An 18,630-nucleotide genomic window follows, 5' to 3' on the forward strand; every position below is an offset into this window, starting at 1 on the left:
CTCTCTGTCAACTTTCAGTCACTTCTTCTGCTACCCACAATCAAATTGGGCTATTCTGGTGCTAATTCTCGGGTGGGTGGTTTTCTGTATGTTCTAGGACCCTGTGGGTCCCTCCAACAAACTCTCCTGTGAGGTTGGGAGTTTCTCCAGTGGCTGCCTCAACCCTCACAAGTGTTTTCAGTCAGAGGCTTAGAGGCTTTATTTGCCTGTACTGTAACCCTGGTTGTGCAGCCTATCTCGCTCCCTAGTTGTTCCTCCCAGTTTATCTGGCACTCAAATGTGGGACCACCCAGTCCAACCAGCCACCGCCTTGCCCCTTCTTGATCCTCCAGCCATGGCCTTGCTGCACATCCTCTCCACCCAGCTGCCCATCTCCACCCACCCTCCTACCAGTCTGGAAGAATGTTTCTTCTTTAACTCTTTGGTTGTCAGACTTCCCTACAGTTCAATTCTCTCTCAGTTCTGGTTGTTTAAATTTGTTGTTCTTCTTCTTTTGGTTGTGTGAAGAGGTACAATGTGTTTACTTATGCCACCATCTTGGTCAGAAGTCTAAAATATATTTTTAATACCAATTGGGATCAAGAAGAAGGAAGATTGTATACACAGCAATTTTTTTAAACCTGGAGAGAAAGCTTCAGTTTAATTCTGAGTGCTTTTATGCCCTTACACCACTGCTGTGGCATTGGCAGAAATTAGGTTTTCCCTAGAGTCTCAACTTTGGGGAAGACCTCATGGAACCAAAGTGAGGATATCAATATGTAGCAGGCCTTGAAGAATGGGGTGAAGCCCCATTCTTCCTTGCAATAAGGCAGGTGAGGAATTGTTTGAAAAAAGATTCATGGGAAACATACTGGCATTGGAACACATAGGCATCCATGATGAAAATAAATCAATCCCAATCTCTACCTACCTCATACCATATACAAAAAACCCCACATGTTTCTCAGGTTAAAATGAAAAAGCTAAAGCTATAATGCTCCTAGGAGAAAACATAGGAGAATCTAGGCAATCTGAAAGTAAGAAAGGTTTCTTGGACAGAACCCAGAAAGCAATAACCATTTTAAAAATGATAAATTAAACTTTTATCAAAATTTAAAACTCCTTCTGATTTTCCTAAAGACCACTATTAGAAAATGAAAAAAACAAGTCAAAAAAATAGTCATGAAGTTATATATAAACAAGGAATATTTAGAACATATAAAGATCACCAATAAATCACTAATTAAAAGATAAACAACCCAATAAAAAATGGACTTAGACACAAGAAAACAAAATGTGCGCACACACACACACATTATTGACTACCTTTAGACCATTTGTGTATATATGTGTGTATATATGTATATGTATATGGCCAAAAAGTACATAAAAATGTGCTGACATTGTTAATTATCAGGTAAAGACAAATTAAACCCTTTGAGACACCTCAGCACACCCACTAGAATGGCTAAAACTTAAAGATTATGAACACCTGACAGTGAGGATATAAAGCCACTGGAATGCTCTTACATTGCTGGTAAGAATGTATAGTGATAGAACTACTTTTGAAAACAGTTTAGCATCTTCTGATAAGTAAGCATCATATATCATGTGCCCCAGCAATTCCACTCCCATAACCTTACCCAAGATAAGTGAAAACACATGTTCACACAAAGATTATACATGAATATTCATAACAGCTTCATTAATGACAGCTGTAAAACAGAAACAAACCAAATTTCATCAACTGGATAATGAATAAACAAATCATGGTATATATACACACAGTGGAATTCTACTTAACAATAAAAATATCCAACTACTGATACATCTTTCAACATGAATAAATTGCATAGACATTACTGAGAAGCTGCACACAAAAAATGCATTCTGTGATTCCATTTACACACAAAATCAATCTATACTGGAAAAAAATTAGAACAGTGGTTGCCTCTGGGAAGGAGGTAGTATAGTGAGTGAAAGGGGCACAAAGAAATTTTATGAGGTGATGTATTTATGTCTTGATAGAGGTATGGGTTACACAGGTGGAACAATTTTTTTAAATCATGCAGTTAAGATTTGTACATTTAGATATATATAACACTTTACATTAAAAATCTATAAAAATAATTAAGTGGGGGATGGGTGGAGGTATAAATGAAACAAAAATGGCAAGTTGTTGATCAAGGTTGAAGGCTGGACCATGGGTACATGGGTTCATTGTATCATTATGTTTACTTTATACATGTTCAAATTCTCCCATAATAAAACAGTTAAAAAATAAGAGTAAAAATGGAAAGCTACTTTTACCAGAAATTAAAATATATTCTACATCTTTCATCACAAAAACAATGTTCCCATAGATAAACAAAACAATGGAACAATATAGAATACCAGGAAATAGCCTCAATTACATATACAAATTTAGTATACTCAAAGGTGACATCTCAAATCAGTAAGGAAAGAAATATGGATTATTAATAAGTAGTGTTAAGATAATCAGATATATGGATATACATATATGAAAAAATAAATAATCTCTCACAACTCAATAAAATCCAAATGAATGCACTGTTTACATGTCAAAAACAAAACTAAACAAATGCTAATAAAAGCAATAAAGAGTTCACATAGCATCTGACAGGCACTAGTAGGGACATTTTTCTGCAGAAGTGGACACCAAGTAGGTCAGCCTCAAGGACATGCCAGACTCTGAGCCAGGGCACCAGACTATGAGTGAGAGCCTGAGGGTAGGCCAGTGTGGAGAGCTAGGAGGCAGAACTAAGCACTGGTGCACGTGGCCCCAGAGGCTGCTTACAGGCCTGGGGAAACCAAATCAAACCATGAGTTCATTTCACAAGTGCATGGGACTTTGCCATGAAAGGATTGGGCTGGTCACACCAAATCAACCACATCTGCAGCAGCTGCTTCATGAGGAGTAGGGGAAAGAAAGGGAATGTGGACAGGAGAAAAGCATACTGCATGTATAGTGCCAGGAACAATCATGGCAGGCCCCAACAGAGTCCTGGACAAAGATGGCAAAAGAAGGATGCCATCCATAGCAAAGCCACAGGGGAGAGCAGTTAAGACCTTTGGATGGTGAGCCTTCTAAAATTCTTCCTAATCCAGGAGAGGCTCTTTCACAGTTTCTAAAGGTCATATTCAGCATGTAATAGGTACAGAGAACTCTCCCACAGGGACAGCCTGAGAAGAATTTATCTTCAAATGAGAGAAAGAAAACACTAATAGCATCAAGCACCTTGAAGACAGTTGGCAACACCTTCCCCTACCACAGAAGATGGTAAGGGCTGAGATATGACTCCTGGGAGCACAGAAATCAGAGGGCCACAGAAACCTGAGGAAACCTGTTGGAGACCCCCCCCTCCCGAAGCTTGCAGGTAAGCTGACACAGTGGATGAAAAGTGCTGTATGGTGATGCTCAACTCTCCTAGGTTGAAACCAGAAAGACGAAGTAGAAAAAGTGGCACCCAAAGGCCTGCTATGTATCCTCAAGAGTTCTGGCTAGGAAGAATAAGTGACTCCCTGGGCAAACCTTGAATGAGCAACCCCAAAGATGCTGTTCCTCTTGTCCCTGAACCCCACTGTCTGTATCATCCTGTGTGTAGGTCTCTCCCAGCTCCACCCTGGTTCACAGCACTCAAGGCAGAACACAGCCAGCCTGGCTCCTGAGAGTTCCCTGTCACATGAGTTCTAGCCTCCCAAAGAAAGTTGTTTTCTATTCTCACACCTCCATTTGGGTCAGTGAACACCTGAACCAACCAAATGTGGCCTGGACAGAACCTGGGAAGTGACTATAACTGGGTCACTATGGGTCAGTATGGGTTGGTACCCCAATCAGAATAATCACTGGTGGCAGGATGCCCACCTGGCTCACACTGAGCAAAACTGGCTCTTTTGACTGCAACCACATGAGGAGTTGGGGGTAGAAGAGGCACAAAGGGTGTCTCATCCTATAACCTGGCCAGGTGTTCATGCTCTAGAGAGGTCATCTTACAGTGGTCAATGACTAACAGCTAGGCATGTCCTCTGCTTGAACTGAAGGAGACAAAAGGAATGAGAACATGTTGAGAGATGCTATCATTCTTAACTCTGAAGGAAGGCAGAGAAAACCAAAGGCCTGGGAGCCTGAGGTTGGTGTGTTCAAAGACCTAAGAGGTTTTGTAGGCCTCTCATGGGCACAGCACAAACAGGCAGGGTGTCAGAGTATAAAGAGCAGAGTGGCCTAACTTTCATTCTTGCATGCATGTATGAGCTTGGCCAAGGTTAAATGCCTCTCAGTGGAGGAGCCTCCCTCTGAACTCCTGCCAAGATGGACTGAGATGCTGTGAAAGAAGGAAAACACCTTTTTCCTTGTACAAGGTCATTCACAGGTTCAGGTTCCTCCTCAGCCATTCTGGGGTCCACTTTGCTTTCACACAGCTCCCTCCAGATGTCAGCTTTTGGTTACAAGGGAAGTAGGTGGGGCTCCACACTTCACTAGCCACCTTGGTATCTGGCCCATGGTCCCTGTGGGCATCCACTCAGCCATGGTTCCTGGACATGCCCTGCCAAAAGAGACAGTGCCAGAGATCAATGTTAGCTCTGAGCACCAACAGCAACGGGGCCACCTTGGTTCCCACCAGGAGTACTGAGCCCATGTGGTCGGAGAAGAGGCTATGGGATTTTGCCATCTTGCCTCCTAAGAGCACTATTTCTAGCATCCACAAGGCCTAACAAAGGAAGAACAGCTAGAGGACCAGTCACATCTTGCTGGAGGGCGGGGGATGGGAGGCAGATCTAGGAGGGTGTGGAGAGAAGGAAAAGGGTGATCATGGGCACATTTCACAGGAATTTTGTTTTACTGAGAATTAAAGCTGGCAGATCAGAGTGCCTTCCTCTTATCACAGACCTGCTTGGAGGCACACTAGTGACTTTCTGCAGTTTGAGGGACTTCCAGGGGCAGACAGAATGATGCCTTCCCACCCTGTTCTGCCCCTGAGCTACTAGGAAGGAAAGTCCCCATCTGCTGGCTGCAGACTCCCCCTCTACTTTGAAGAGTGTATGAGACTTGAGGATCTCTACAATGGGAGCCTTAGGCACTGACTTCTTACTCGGGGGGGCCGTACACTTCCTGGAGAGGATAATGCTCTGGCCAGTATTGGGTTAGCTATCTTAACCCTTTGCTACAGAGAACAGGACCTGCCAAGTTAAGCCACCACACTGTAGGACTCTGAGGATGTCATCTAGCCACCCTGAGCCTTCCTCTTCATATAGATAAATTTAAGATAATGAGGATTAATAATAAGAATGTGCTGTGGACTCTGAGAAAGAAGATACTTACAGAAAGGGGCTCCTGGTGGCTAACTGGTCTCAAATTTAAAAAACAGAACCTAGCAGTCATTTCCAAAGAGGCCAGTTACACAAGTTGTACTTCAGGGAGAAGCCTGAATAAGCCTGCCTCCTGCATTGCCTGCCTGCACTGTGTTCTGTCAGCTGAACCACACCTTACAAAGACATTTCCAGATTAGTATTTCAACCAAGAGGATTGAGGCTTTCCTGTCCAATTGGAGCTGCACAGGTATATCCCCATAAGTATCTTCACTGACGAATCAGGACAGTATTTTTTGGACAAACCAGACTTTGAGAATTTGCAGTCCTCATTTTCATGAGCACAGACTAATCAGGGACCTGGGGTGGGGACATCTTTCTATATAAAGCAGCTCTCCAGTGACTCAAAGAGTGCACTTTCCCTTTCCACCAAAGACTGAAGACTCTGTTTCCCCAGATGGAGCTGAAACACAGATGTCTGCCGGCCAACCAGCCAGAGGGAGGCCTGGCCCAAGGCTACCTCATAGCCATGCTGTCCTGTTTCATAATTGAGCTATGATATTATTGAGCTGCTCCGAAGCAGTGCCATGCTGTATCACACCTTAGCTCTTTGCACTTAAAAAAGTTTTCTTCTTCACTGCACTCCAAAGTAGAGATTCCCCTTGCCATTGAATGGATGCCAACAACCATCAGTTAACAGTACCATATGGCAGAGTGCAATGTTCAGAACATTGTTGGTGGTGTAAAGAAGCATGAAATATGACCACTCTCACTGTAACTGCTGAACTTCCCTGGCTGAGAGAGGGAAGGGGGAGGGCCATAGGAGCTGGAAGTAGAAATTAAATGTGACTTCAGGCATTTCAGAATGTTTGCACATGTTGTCAAAAGCACATACTGTAAAGGGACTACTGCAAAGTATATGGGGTCTAGGCTGCAGAAAGCAGTTGCTTTTTAAGTTTTTATTTTTTAACTTACAAAATTATACCTGCACATGGAAGCAAAATTCAGTGTATCAGAACATAAAAAGCAGCTTCACTTTTGGCCATGGTCATTTACTTTTTGGCCAAATAATCACTAAGAGTGATTATTTTTAGATCTTCTGCTGAGTACAATTAAAGCTGTACTGTTTACTTCTATTTTAGGATTAATTTGAAATAGTACCCTTAGACCTTCAGAAATGAAAAATAAACATAATTATTGTTTATATTATTTTCCTATCTCTCCCATACTCCTTCCTGATTTGTAATTATATTTTATTTTTTTAAATGTTGCCTTTCCTACTTTGTTCAAGATATTTTTATGCTTCCTTCCAGTAAGTGCTTTATGGCTTTAAATAGTATATTCACTCAAATATGTACTAAATTAAGATAATATTTGCTACTATAAAAGATAAGGATAGTAGTGTAGTTATTCTCCCTTCCTCTTTCCTCTCTCTGTTTTTGTTCTTTATATTATTGTTCTCACATCATTGTGGTTTAAAATATTTTTGTTAGCAAACTAAAAGTCTCTTACTTGCTTTGTCAATGGGTTAACAATAAAAATTAGAAAACTAATAAATGTCATTGACAATATGGTGATCTCAAAGAAAACATTCACTGTAGAACCAAGAAACATGATTGACCCAGAGAAAAGAATAGTACTTCTGCATCAATAAAACTTTAAAATTAAATTAAATAAGTTTATCATTAAGTAAACTATATTAAAACAAGGTAATAAGTGCTCAAAAATAACTCATTATTTTTTTACATTTACCCTTGTGTTCTTGAGGTTACAAAGACCTACTGTGTCTGTGTGATGGAAACACTGTGTAAGACATGCTACTGCACATCTGCCAACTGTGTATCTGGTGACGGCATATTGGTGGGAGAATTTATTACACCACCAAAAATGGAAAAAGCTACAAAAAGGGCTTAAGAAGTGGTGGATAAACTATTTCTAATGTGGACTAAATTTTAGCTGTGCTGTGTTTGCAGCCATTACATTGTGACTAGCACAAGAAAAATTGAGGAAATATTTTTCCAATTTGAAAATGATAATCCAATTCAATGAAGTTACTCACACTGCTGAAAACTAAGTATAGTTCTGACATCCATGGTGTGAAAACTGAAAATGTTTTCAGTTAAAAGAATATCATCTGTATGAGGATAAGAAACACTTTAACAGTAGATTACGTATTAGATTTAATGACTAGAAATTATTGGGTCAAGTATTGTGGGTCAGGATGCAACTCCATTTGTCAAACTTAAATTGAGACTATAGGTTACCTCCAGATTCAAGAATGTGGCTAAAGGTGAGAAAACATTCTATAAGAATCAACTGGCTGCTTAGAATTTACAACAGAGAATTGTATTCTATTATTTGTAAATCATATGCTACACATACCTTATGTCAGTAAAATTTATAATAAACTTAGGTAGATGGAGGGCCGTAGGGAGTAAGGGAAGGGGGAAGGATAGATGCATTTTTGAAAGCCAGTTATTGTCACTTACCAGCACACCATTGTATCAGAGGCAGGTTATATTTACCATCACATCACATAACGAATTTGGAAAAAATGGAGAGAAATGAGGCTGTTAGACTCATCAGGTGGATGATTAGGATTCATCATCAAGGAAGCAAAAGCAAAAGCTGGGAGACAGCATGGCTGATGGCACAGGTTACTCCTCCGAGCCTTCTCACACATTTCTAAAAAGGGGGCTACTGATTCCTCCCCCCAGCCTCATGATGGCAGTTGTGAGACTCAAGACCATAACATGGCTACATGCCCATAGCAATACTTGCTCCTTAAGAGAGGTGCCCCCATCTTCACCACTAATAACTGACAGAACCATTGCTCAGACAAAACATGGTCACCCACTCTGAGGCTTACCCTGGAAATTGTTAGCACAGGAGCCAATGAAGGGGCCAGCCTGACTCAAGTAAGGGGAAGGGGCAGGGAGGTGAGACCACTTCTGCTTTCTGCTCATATCCACTGAGGTAACAGCCCAGCACATATGAATCCTAAAACCTCAGCCACAGGTTCACTTCAAGTTTTGAGGGAAAACATACTGGCAGTTTCACTATAACTCAGTATGGCTGGTTCCTTTATAGAAGTATCTCTCTGTGCATCCAGAGAACTATGAAATGTGAGAATAATTATTCTAACTATGGGTGGACTTTTACCCACAGAAGTTGATTGCCTTTTTGCTTCAGGCATTTCTTATAGTAAACCTAAATTTAAAGTATTCATTTACCCTTCTGTGAATCTGTCCTAAGAAAATGAGCCAGAAGCTGGGTGAAAAAGGTGAAGGGATTAGGAAGCCCAGAGTGGTAGCCCCCTTCCACTCAGGGATGTGAAGCAGAGGATAGGAAATATAGTCAATAATATTGCAATAACTATATACGGTGCCAGGTGGGTACTAGATTCATCAGGGTGATCACTTCATACATTATATAAATGTCTAAGCACTATGCTATATACCTGAAACTAATATAAAATAGTACTAAATGCCAACTGTAACTCAAAAACATTTTTATATTTTATTGATCATGCTGTTGCAGTTGTCCCATTTTCCCCTTTATTCCCCTCTGCTCATCACCTCCCTCCCACCCACCCTCAGCCACCTTAGTTCATGTCCATGGGTTGTACATAAGTTCTTCAGCTTCTACATTTCCAAGACTATTCTTAACCTCCCACTGTCTATTGTCTACCTACTATTTATGCTTCTTGTTCCCTATCCCTTTTCCCCCATTCTCCGTCTCCCCATTCCCCTCCCTGCTGATAACCCTCCTTGTGATCTCCATTTCTGGATTCTGTTCCTGTTCTAGTTGTTTGGTTTTATTTATTTAGGTCCCGTTGTTGAAAGTTTTGAGTCTGCTGTCATTTTACTGTTCATAGTTTTTGATCTGCATCTTTTCCTTAGATAAGTCCCATTAACATTTCATATAAGGGCCTGGTGACGATGAGCTCCTTTAACTTGAACTTATCTGGGAAGCACTTTGTCTGCCCTTACATTCTAAATGATAGCTTTGCTGGATAGAGTATTCTTGGATGTAGGTCCTTGCCTTTCATGACTTGGAATACTTCTTTCCAGCCCCTTCTTGCCTGCAAGATTTCTTTTCAGAAATGAGCTGTTAGTCTTATGGGAACTCCTTTGTAGGTAACTGTCTCCTTTTCTCTTGCTGCTTTTAAGATTCTCTCATCTTTATCTTGGGTAATGTAATTTGGATGTGCCTTGGTGTGTGTTTTCTTGGATCCAACTTCTTTAGGATTCTCTGAGCTTCCTGTGCTTCCTAGAAGTCTATTTCCTTTGCCAGATTAGGGAAGCTCTCCTTCATTATTTTTTCAAATAAATTTTCAATTTCTTGCTCTTCCTCTTCTCATTCTGGCATCCCTATACTGAGATGTTAGAACATTCAAAGTTGTCCCACAGGTTCCAAAGCCTCTCCTCATATTTTTGAATTCTTATTTCTTCATTCTGTTCTGGCTGAATATTTATTTCTTCTTTCTGATTAAGCTGTTGATTTGAGTCCCAGTTTCCTTCCCATCACTATTGGTTGCCTGGGCATTTTCTTTAATTCACTTTTCATAGCCTTCACTCTTTCCTCTATTTTGCAGCCATACTTGACCATTTCTGTGAGCATCCTGATTACCAGTGTTTTGAACTGTGCACCTAATAGGTTGCCTATCTCTTTGTTGCTTAGTTGTATTTTTTCTGGAGCTTTGATCTGTTCTTTCATTTAGGCCATTTTTTTTTGTCTGTGTACACCTGTTATGTAGTAAGGGGTGGGGCCTTAGGTATTTACCAGGGCAGGGCACCCCATGTGGCTGGGTTGTGGCCCTGTATGTGGGGAATGGGTCTGAGAGGTAACAATGCTGCTTGCTGTGCTCTCTGACACCTTTCAGTCACTTCCCTCCTACCCACAAGCAAATTGGGCCCTTCTGGTACTGACTCTCAGGTGTGTGGTTTTGTGTATGTTCTAGGACCCTGTGGGGTGGGGGGCATTGTTTCTTTCCAAAAAACTTTCCTGTGAGGCTGGGGGTTGCTCCTGCTGCCTCTACCCCCAACAGACTTTTCAGTCAGAGGTTTTGAGGCTTCATTTCCCAGCTCCAGAACCCTGGGTTGCATGGTCTGTCTCATTCCCCATTTGTTCCTCCCAGAGTATCTGCAGACAAATGTGAGACCGCCTGGTACACCAGTCACCATCTCACCCAGTCCTCTAGCCACTGCCTTGTGGTGAATGCTCTCCACACCAGCTGCCCAGCTCTGCCCCTCCTACTGGTCTGGATGAATATTTCTTCTTTAACTCCTTGGTTGTCAGACTTTCAAACAGTTCAATTTTCTGGCAGTTATGGTTTTTTGTTTTTAAATTTATTGTTGTCCTTTTTTTTGGTTGTGTGAGGAGGCACAGTATATCTACCTACACCTTCATCTTGGCTGTAACTCTCAGTCTTTTAGCCTCAAAAAAATTTTTAAAAGAAAAAAGCAAATAACCCAATATTCACAAAAGGAGATATAGATATAGATATAGATATAGATATATCTAGATCTATCTGCCCAAAATTCTTTTTTTAGATAACAGAATGGGGGGGCACAAATAAATGCAAAAGCAAGGCTTGATGTGGAAAGTTGCTTTCTGAATGCTAGAAATAATATGAAGTGTTAAAGTGTTAAATTTTAGGAGACTTTAAAATGAAATACTATATAGCCATTACTATGCCATTTCAGAAATCATTTTTAACATCGTTAAAATGTTAAAATGAGGATGTGCTTGATTTATAATGTTAACTTAAAAAGCAGGTGAGCAGCATTATGGCTGCAAGCTCCTCCTCTGGGGTCTGACATCCTCAGTTGCAGTCCTGCCTCTCTCCCTTATTAACTGCCTCACCTTAAGCAAGTCTCTTCAGGTCCTTAATCCTCAGGCTTCTCATCGATTTAATGGGACCATACAATATTCTCCTTTGTGTGTGGTTGTGAACAAAACAATAAGATGATCCGCAGCATCTGGCATGTGGTAAGTCTTTGTCATCATCTGTAAACAGCATCTTTATTGCATTTATGGCAAAATCCATCCACATAAACTCCTGGAAAGAAATCTCACAAACTAGTGGTTTATGTGCAGTGGAACTGGGGGACATGCCTCGCCTTGTTCCTGCCTTTCTAGAACACAGTCTCTCTCCCCCTGATCCCTACATCACCTTCCACTTTCCTTGCTGTTCATCCACTAGGCAAAACACTTTGTTAGAGTTGCCTCCTTCCAACTGTGAGCTCTTGAGTCAAGGGTCCTTTATTGTTTTATTTCTATGGCCCCAGCCCCAAGCAGGGAACCTGGCAAACAGTAGGTATTCAATCAAACATTTGACCATCAAATTTTTCCATGTTTTTTGGAGAGTGTTATGGATATCTACTGCTGTATAACAAAATAGAGTGGCTTAAAATAACAGCTTTTTATGGTTTCTTATGGTTCTTTGGTACAGTAAGCAGGCAGACCTAGGCTAAGCAGTTTCTCAGCTCCACAAAATGTGTGCTGGAGGCTTCCCTCTGCTCCCTCCAGGCCTGATAGGAATTGGAAAATCCATGAGGCTTTACTCACACAACTGGTACCTGAGCTCCCGGTGCCTCTTACCCACTTGACCTCTCATCATTCCTCAGACTAGTGTAATCCTTTAACAGTATGGCAATTGACTTCCAAAGAGATAAAGTGAAGCTTCCAGCCTTCTTAGGGGATATGTACAGAACTGTCACAGCATCATGTCCACCTCATGGGAGGAGGGGCATATACATGTGGAGAAGGGAAGAATTTGGATTGCCGTCTTCATAGCATCTGATGTTGAAGAGAAAAAAAGAAATTTTTTTTAAAAAAGTAATACTAGTTCAAGCTGGTTTACAGAAGTATTAATTGAGGTTTTTGCTATTTCTTTCCAGAGTAGCACTGAGTCCCCAGCATTACCACAGCTGTAGCTCCCTGGCCCAGGACCAGCAAGACCAGAGTCACCCTGCAGGAAGACTGTGCTCTACTTCACTGCATGTGACCACAGGGCTCAGTAGCCAGTGGACCCTTATAGAAACCTACCCATCTTGTGTTCCCCAAAGCCCCTGAGCCCCAGCACCTATGTGCTGTGTCTTCTGGGGGGAAGACTGAGGTAAGCAGGGCAGCCTCCAAGTCCTATGACAGCCAGTCCCTTTGGAGAAGAAGGAGTGACCCTGACAATACATCGCCATTGAAACAGGCACCTAAGTACCCACATGAACACACAGAAAGTGCTACATGTCCATAAGAAAGGGGGCTCCATGCTTTGAGGGTCCACAATAAACACAAAAATACAAAATTACATCTATTAAAAATACATGGGACCCTGGTTGGTATAGCTCAGTGGATTGGGTGTTGACCTGTGAACCAAAGGGTCACCAGTTTGATTCCCAGTCAGGGCACATGCCTGGGCTGTAGGCTAGGTCCACAGTAGGGGGCACTTGAGAGGCAACCACACACTAATGTTTCTCCTCTCTCTTTCTCCCTCCCTTCTCCTCTCTAAAAATAAATGAATAATTAAAAAAAATACATGGGCCCCTCTGTCCTTTGAGATTTTCACTTAGCAGCCAGGTGGCTAGTGCACCTGCTTCCTTAGCCCAATGCAGCCCGGTGTCACAGTCACAGCCAATTCTCTGCTCCCAGAGCCAGGATCCAGCAGTACCTTCCAGCTCCACCTCTGCCCCTAGCCATCATCTTTCACCATCTTTCTGCCACCTCTCTCCAACATCTGTCACCTCCTAGCTCCCTCTGTCACACATCAGTTTCCCTCAAAAAATCATGGTCATAAAGAAACCATCCAACCTGAAGTGCTTATTACAAAGTGAAAGGAGCCAATCTGAAAAGCCTACATACTGTGTGCTTCCAAGTATGTGACATTCTGGAAAAGTCAAAACTGTGGAGGCAGCAAAAAGATAGGTGGTTGGCAGCAGTTACGGGAGGAGGAGAGATGAATAGGAAGAGCACGGAGGCTCTTAAGGCAGTGAAACTATTCTGTATGATAGTACAGTGGTGGAGACATGTCATTACACATTTGTCAAAACCCACAGAATGGACATCACTGAGAGTGAACCCAAATGTAACCATAGACTTTGGGTAATAATGGTGTGTCAGTGTAGGTTTATCATTTTAATAAATGAACCATTCTGGTGCAGGATGTTGATGGTGGAGGAGGCTGTGCATGTGGAAATAAACAGTATATGAGAAATCTCTGTATTTACCACTCTATTTTTACTGTGAACCTAAAAGTGCTCTAAAAAACAAAAGAAAAAATATGCCCTTTCCTCACTCTGCCACTAATGGAGAATGTCAGCAGGGACACAGACCTTTCAGCAAACAAGCTAAGGGCCTCCTTACAGATGGGCACCTCCATATCCTCAGCCAGCTGTGGCCTGCCAGGGACTTTGTGGCCTTTGCAGAGAGAAGTTTGAAGGACAATAGGTGGTCAGCAATCACTGGTGAATGGCTCTCTGGACTCTCTCACTCAGTGCCAAGATACACTTGCCATACGCTCCCACCCACACACTTCCATCTGGGGCTGAGAATGGGGTTCCCATAAATGGGCCTCCCATCACTGCCCTGCATAGGTGCCTCAAATACCCCTTGACAAGGGAGTTCTCCAGTGCCTAATTCTGGAGTATTCACCTAGGAACAACTTGATCCTTCTGGCCAACACTCATACACATAGTCACTGCTGCAGATCATGAGGCCATGAAGACAATTCCCCCACTGCTCCTGACTTCCAGAGAAAACAGCCTCTGTGTTTCACATTCCCAGGCTACATCCTGGAGACCAGCCAGCTTTCTCCAAGGTGTGCTGCCTACTGTATATGGCAGCTCCCCTGGCATCATGCCTCACTTCCACAGACCCACATGCCTCATGCACAAGGAACATGCACACACTCTCCAGCATACCTAGATTCTCTGGAAGGTTGCCCAGACTTTGGGGGTCTGGGCAACTGTAGGAAAGTAAGAAATTAAATTCCTTTATGGTTGCTTAAACCACTCAAAGCATGAACCAGTGCAGGTATGGAACATAGTAGGTGCCCAATAAATGCTACCTGTGGTTATTATGAGGAGTTATCATCATTACAGGTCTCACTGGCTTAGAAATGAGGAGGGACCATTTCATTTCTGATCACAGCACTAAACTGTACTGACCTGTGTATCCTGGCATCTGGCAGGGTGGTTCTGAACCACTTAGAGGTACTGATGATAGCGGGGGATACCCTCTCCACATAGCAAGTACAAAGTGTTTGTACAATTTCAGGGCTTTGTTCACCCCCAGGTAGAAATCTCTGATCCAGCAGACATCTGGAACATAGTAGGTTCCCAGGCAGCACCTGGGATCACAGCCAGGCACAGAGCACAAGAGTGGATACTTCTACTGTCAGAGGCTGAGTTCCAAAGGCAGGCACCCTCACTCTCTTGAGGTAGACATTTGTGCTTTGTCTGCCTGCTTTCCACCTCGTTGTCTGGTCCCTTCTCCCTGATTCTCTTCTGGGTCCCCTCCCTTGCTCTCAGAGCTGACTCCACATTTTGCTGCTCAGGCTAGAACAATTGGAGCACTCCAGCCCATAGTGATTGGCATGAAAATAGCACATGATCCAGGTTGATCCAATGAGACCTAATCCTAAGACTTTTGCTAGAACCATGGGAAGGGGAAGCTCTCTTTCTGATGTGATGCCAAGCTGGTAGATTGTGCCCTGAGAGCTGCTGGGCAACATTCTACCTCCCCACAGAGAGGCAGAGCATAAAGCTAATATTGAGAAAGGCAGCACAGACAGAGGGAGATGGGAGTCCTAATGACATCATTGAGACCCATGGAAATAGCTGTACCTGAAGCTGGACTCACTTCAAACTCCTCAAACCCTTGAACCAAAAAATATATTTTGTGTCTTTTCCTTTTCACTTTATATGAATATATTTATTTATTGTTCTACATGGTTTTATGAGCAAGTTATTATCCAACTTGAAATGGATAGAGCTTGCTTAATGATTCTGTAGCCTGGGTCTGCTGGACTGGGATCTGAGAGATAGCCACAATGGCCGAAAATGGTGATGAAAAAATGGCTGCTCTGGAGGCTAAAATCTGTCATTGAATCAAGTATTATTTTGATGACTTCAATTTGCCATGGGAAAAATTTTTAAAGGAACAAATCAAACTGAACGAAAGCTGGGTACCTTTAGAAATAATGATAAAATTCAATAGGTGAAACCATCTAACAACAGACTTTAATGTAATACTGAAACCATTGAGCAAACCAAAGGCAGAACTCATGGAGATAAGTGAAGATAAAACCAAAATCAGATCTCCAAACAAACTCCTCCCTGAAGTGACTGATGAGTATAAAAATGATGTAAAAAACAGATCTGTTTACATTAAAGATTCCCCTACTGATTCAACCCTTGATGACATTAAAGAATGGTTAGAAGACAAAGGTCAAGTACTAAATATTCAGATGAGAAGAACATTGCACAAACCATTTCAGAGATCAATATTTGCTGTGTTTGATAGCATTGACTCTGCTAAAAAGTTTGTGGAGATCCCTGGACAAAAGTACAAAGACACAGATCTACTAATACTTTTCAAGGAAGATTATTTTGCAAAAAAAAGAAAGCAAAATAAAGTGGAAGCAAAATTATGAGCTAAAAAGGAGCAAAAAGAAAAATAAAAGTTAGCAGAAAATGCTGAAATCAAATCTCTAGAAGAAAAGATTGGCTGCTTGCTGAAAGTTTTGGGAAACCTAGATGATCACATCTGTAGAGAAGATTTGCACATCCTTTTCTCAAATCATGGAGAAATAAAATGGATAGACTTTGTCAGAGGAGCAAAAGTAGGAATAATTCTATTTAAAGAAAAAACTAAGGAAGCACTGGATAAAGCCAAAGATGCAAATAATGGTAACCTACAAGTAAGAAACAAAGAAATGACATGGGAAGTACTAGATAGAGATGTGGAAATAGAAGCACTGAAGAAAATCATAGATCAACAAGAATCCCTAAACAAATGGAAGTCAAAAGGTTGCAGATTTAAAGGAAAAGGAAAGGGAAATAAAGCTGCCCAGACTGGGTCTGCTAAAGGAAAAGTACAGTTTCAGGGCAAGAAGACTAAATTTCATAGTGATGAGGAACATGATGCAAATGGTGCATCTGGACAAGAAAAAGGGCAAGAGAAGAGACAAAAAAGGAAAACCTACATTAAAACAGCAGAAAACAGAAAATGGTGCCAGAGACCAGTAGGTTAGTAAAAAAGTGTTTTATTCATTTAATTAAGTTTTCAGCTGCTTTTGTCTTTGGAGGCTTTTGAAAAGAAAACTAAATTAGGTCCACTTCAAAGTCCACCTGTAAAAAGGAAAATTTTTTTTTGTTTAGCTTTTCTTTTTGTTTTCTAAATGAGGATTTTTTTATGTACAGTTCTATGTTATTTCAGATGATTCAATATCAGAAGAAAAGTTCTTTGTATTAAATTGCCTTTGTAATATGAGAATGTATTAGTACAAACTAATAAAATATACTATATAAAAAGAGCAAAGAAAAAAAAGAAAGAAATGGATGGAACTTGCTAAAACATCCTGTCCTGCTCTTTCTTAGCTGTGTGACCTTGATCCAATTTCTTCACCTCTCTGAGCTTCAACTTCTTCATCAGTAAAGAGGAGTTGCTATTTGTACCTACTGTATAGGAAGATTGCTTGGTGGATTAAATGAGATAAAGTAGAGGCATAGATAGACATACTGTGTGTCCTCACACAACCAAAAGAAAGACAACAGCAAATTTAAAAAACAACCAGAACTGACAGAAAATCAAACTGTAAGGAAGTCTGACAACTAAGAAGTTAAAGAAGAAACATTCATCTAGACTTGTAGAAGGGCAGAGGAGGGCAACCAGGTGTTTAAGACTCAGGGTGACACAGAGGCTGGTGGACCAGGAGGTCCCACTTTTGCATGCACATAAACTGGGAGGAACAACTAGGGAGTGAGATAGGCTGCACAACCCAGGGTTACAGTACAGGGACAAAAAGCCTCAAATCCTCTAACTGAAAAAATGTGTGGGGGCTGAGGTGACAGATGGAGAAACTCCCAGCCTCACAGGAGAGTTCTGTGGGAGAGACCCACAGGGTCCTAGAACATACAGAAAACCACCCACCCGAGAATTAGCACCAGAATGGCCCAATTTGATTGTGGGTAGCAGAAGAAGTGACTGAAAGTTGACAGAGAGCTGAACAAGCGGGATTTTTCCCTCTAGGACCTCTCCCCCACAAACAGCACCACAACACTCAAAGTGGGTTGCCATACCCTGGTGAATACCTAACGCTCCTCCCCTTCCTACATAACAGGCATGCCCAGATCAGAAAAAAAAAAAAAAGGCCAAATGAAAGAACAGACCAAAGCTCCAGAAGAAATATAACTGAGGGACAAAGAGATGGCCAAAATATCAGATGCAAAGTTCAAAACATTGGTAATCAGGATGCTCAGAGAATTGGTTGAATATAGTCACAAAATAGAGGAAACAGTGAAGGCTGTGAAAAGTGAAATTAAGGAAAATGTATAGGGAACCAACAGTGATGGGAAGGAAACTGGGACTCAAATCAATGGTTTGGACCAGAAGGAAGAAAGAAACATTCAACCAGAACAGAATCAAGAAACAAGAATTCAAAAGTATGAGGAGAGGCTTTGGAACTTCCAGGACATCTTTAAACATTCCCACATCTGAATCACAGGGGTACCAGAAGGAGAAGAGGAAGAGCAAGGAACTGAAAACTTATTTGAAAAAATAATGAAGGAGGATTTCCCCAATCTGGCAAGGAAATAGACTTCTAGGAAGTCCAGGAAGCTCAGAGAGTCCCAAAGAAGTTGGACCCAAGGAACCACACACCAAGGCACATCATAATTACATTACCCAAGATTAGAGATAAGGAGAGAATCTTAAAAGCAGCAAGAGAAAAGGAGACAGTTACCCACAAGGGAGTTCCCATAAGACTAACAGCTCATTTCTGAAAAGAGACCTTGCAGACAAGAAGGGCTGGAAAGAAGTATTCCAAGTTATGAAAGGCAAGAATCTGCATCCAAGATTACTCTATCCAGCAAAGCTATCATTTAGAATGCAAGGGCAGACAAAGTGCTTCCCAGATAAGTTCAAGTTAAAGGAGTTCATCATCACCAAGCCCCTGTTATATGAAATGTTAAAGGGACTTATCTAAGGAAAAGATGCAGATCAAAAACTATGAACAGTAAAATGACAACAAACTCACAACTATCAAAAACTAAACCTAAAAACAAAAACAAACTAAGCAAACAACTAGAACAGGAATAGAAT

At 41.5% G+C, this 18,630-nt stretch overlaps 1 pseudogene; it reads left to right on the top strand.

Moving 5' to 3' along the window:
- The first annotated feature begins 15,325 nt into the window (after nucleotides 1-15,325).
- Nucleotides 15,326-16,556, top strand: LOC114497692 (annotated as a pseudogene).
- The last annotated feature ends 2,074 nt before the right edge of the window (nucleotides 16,557-18,630 follow it).

The sequence above is a fragment of the Phyllostomus discolor genome, chromosome 5, assembly GCF_004126475.2.
Source record: "Phyllostomus discolor isolate MPI-MPIP mPhyDis1 chromosome 5, mPhyDis1.pri.v3, whole genome shotgun sequence".
In the NCBI taxonomy this organism is placed as follows: Eukaryota; Metazoa; Chordata; class Mammalia; order Chiroptera; family Phyllostomidae; genus Phyllostomus; species Phyllostomus discolor.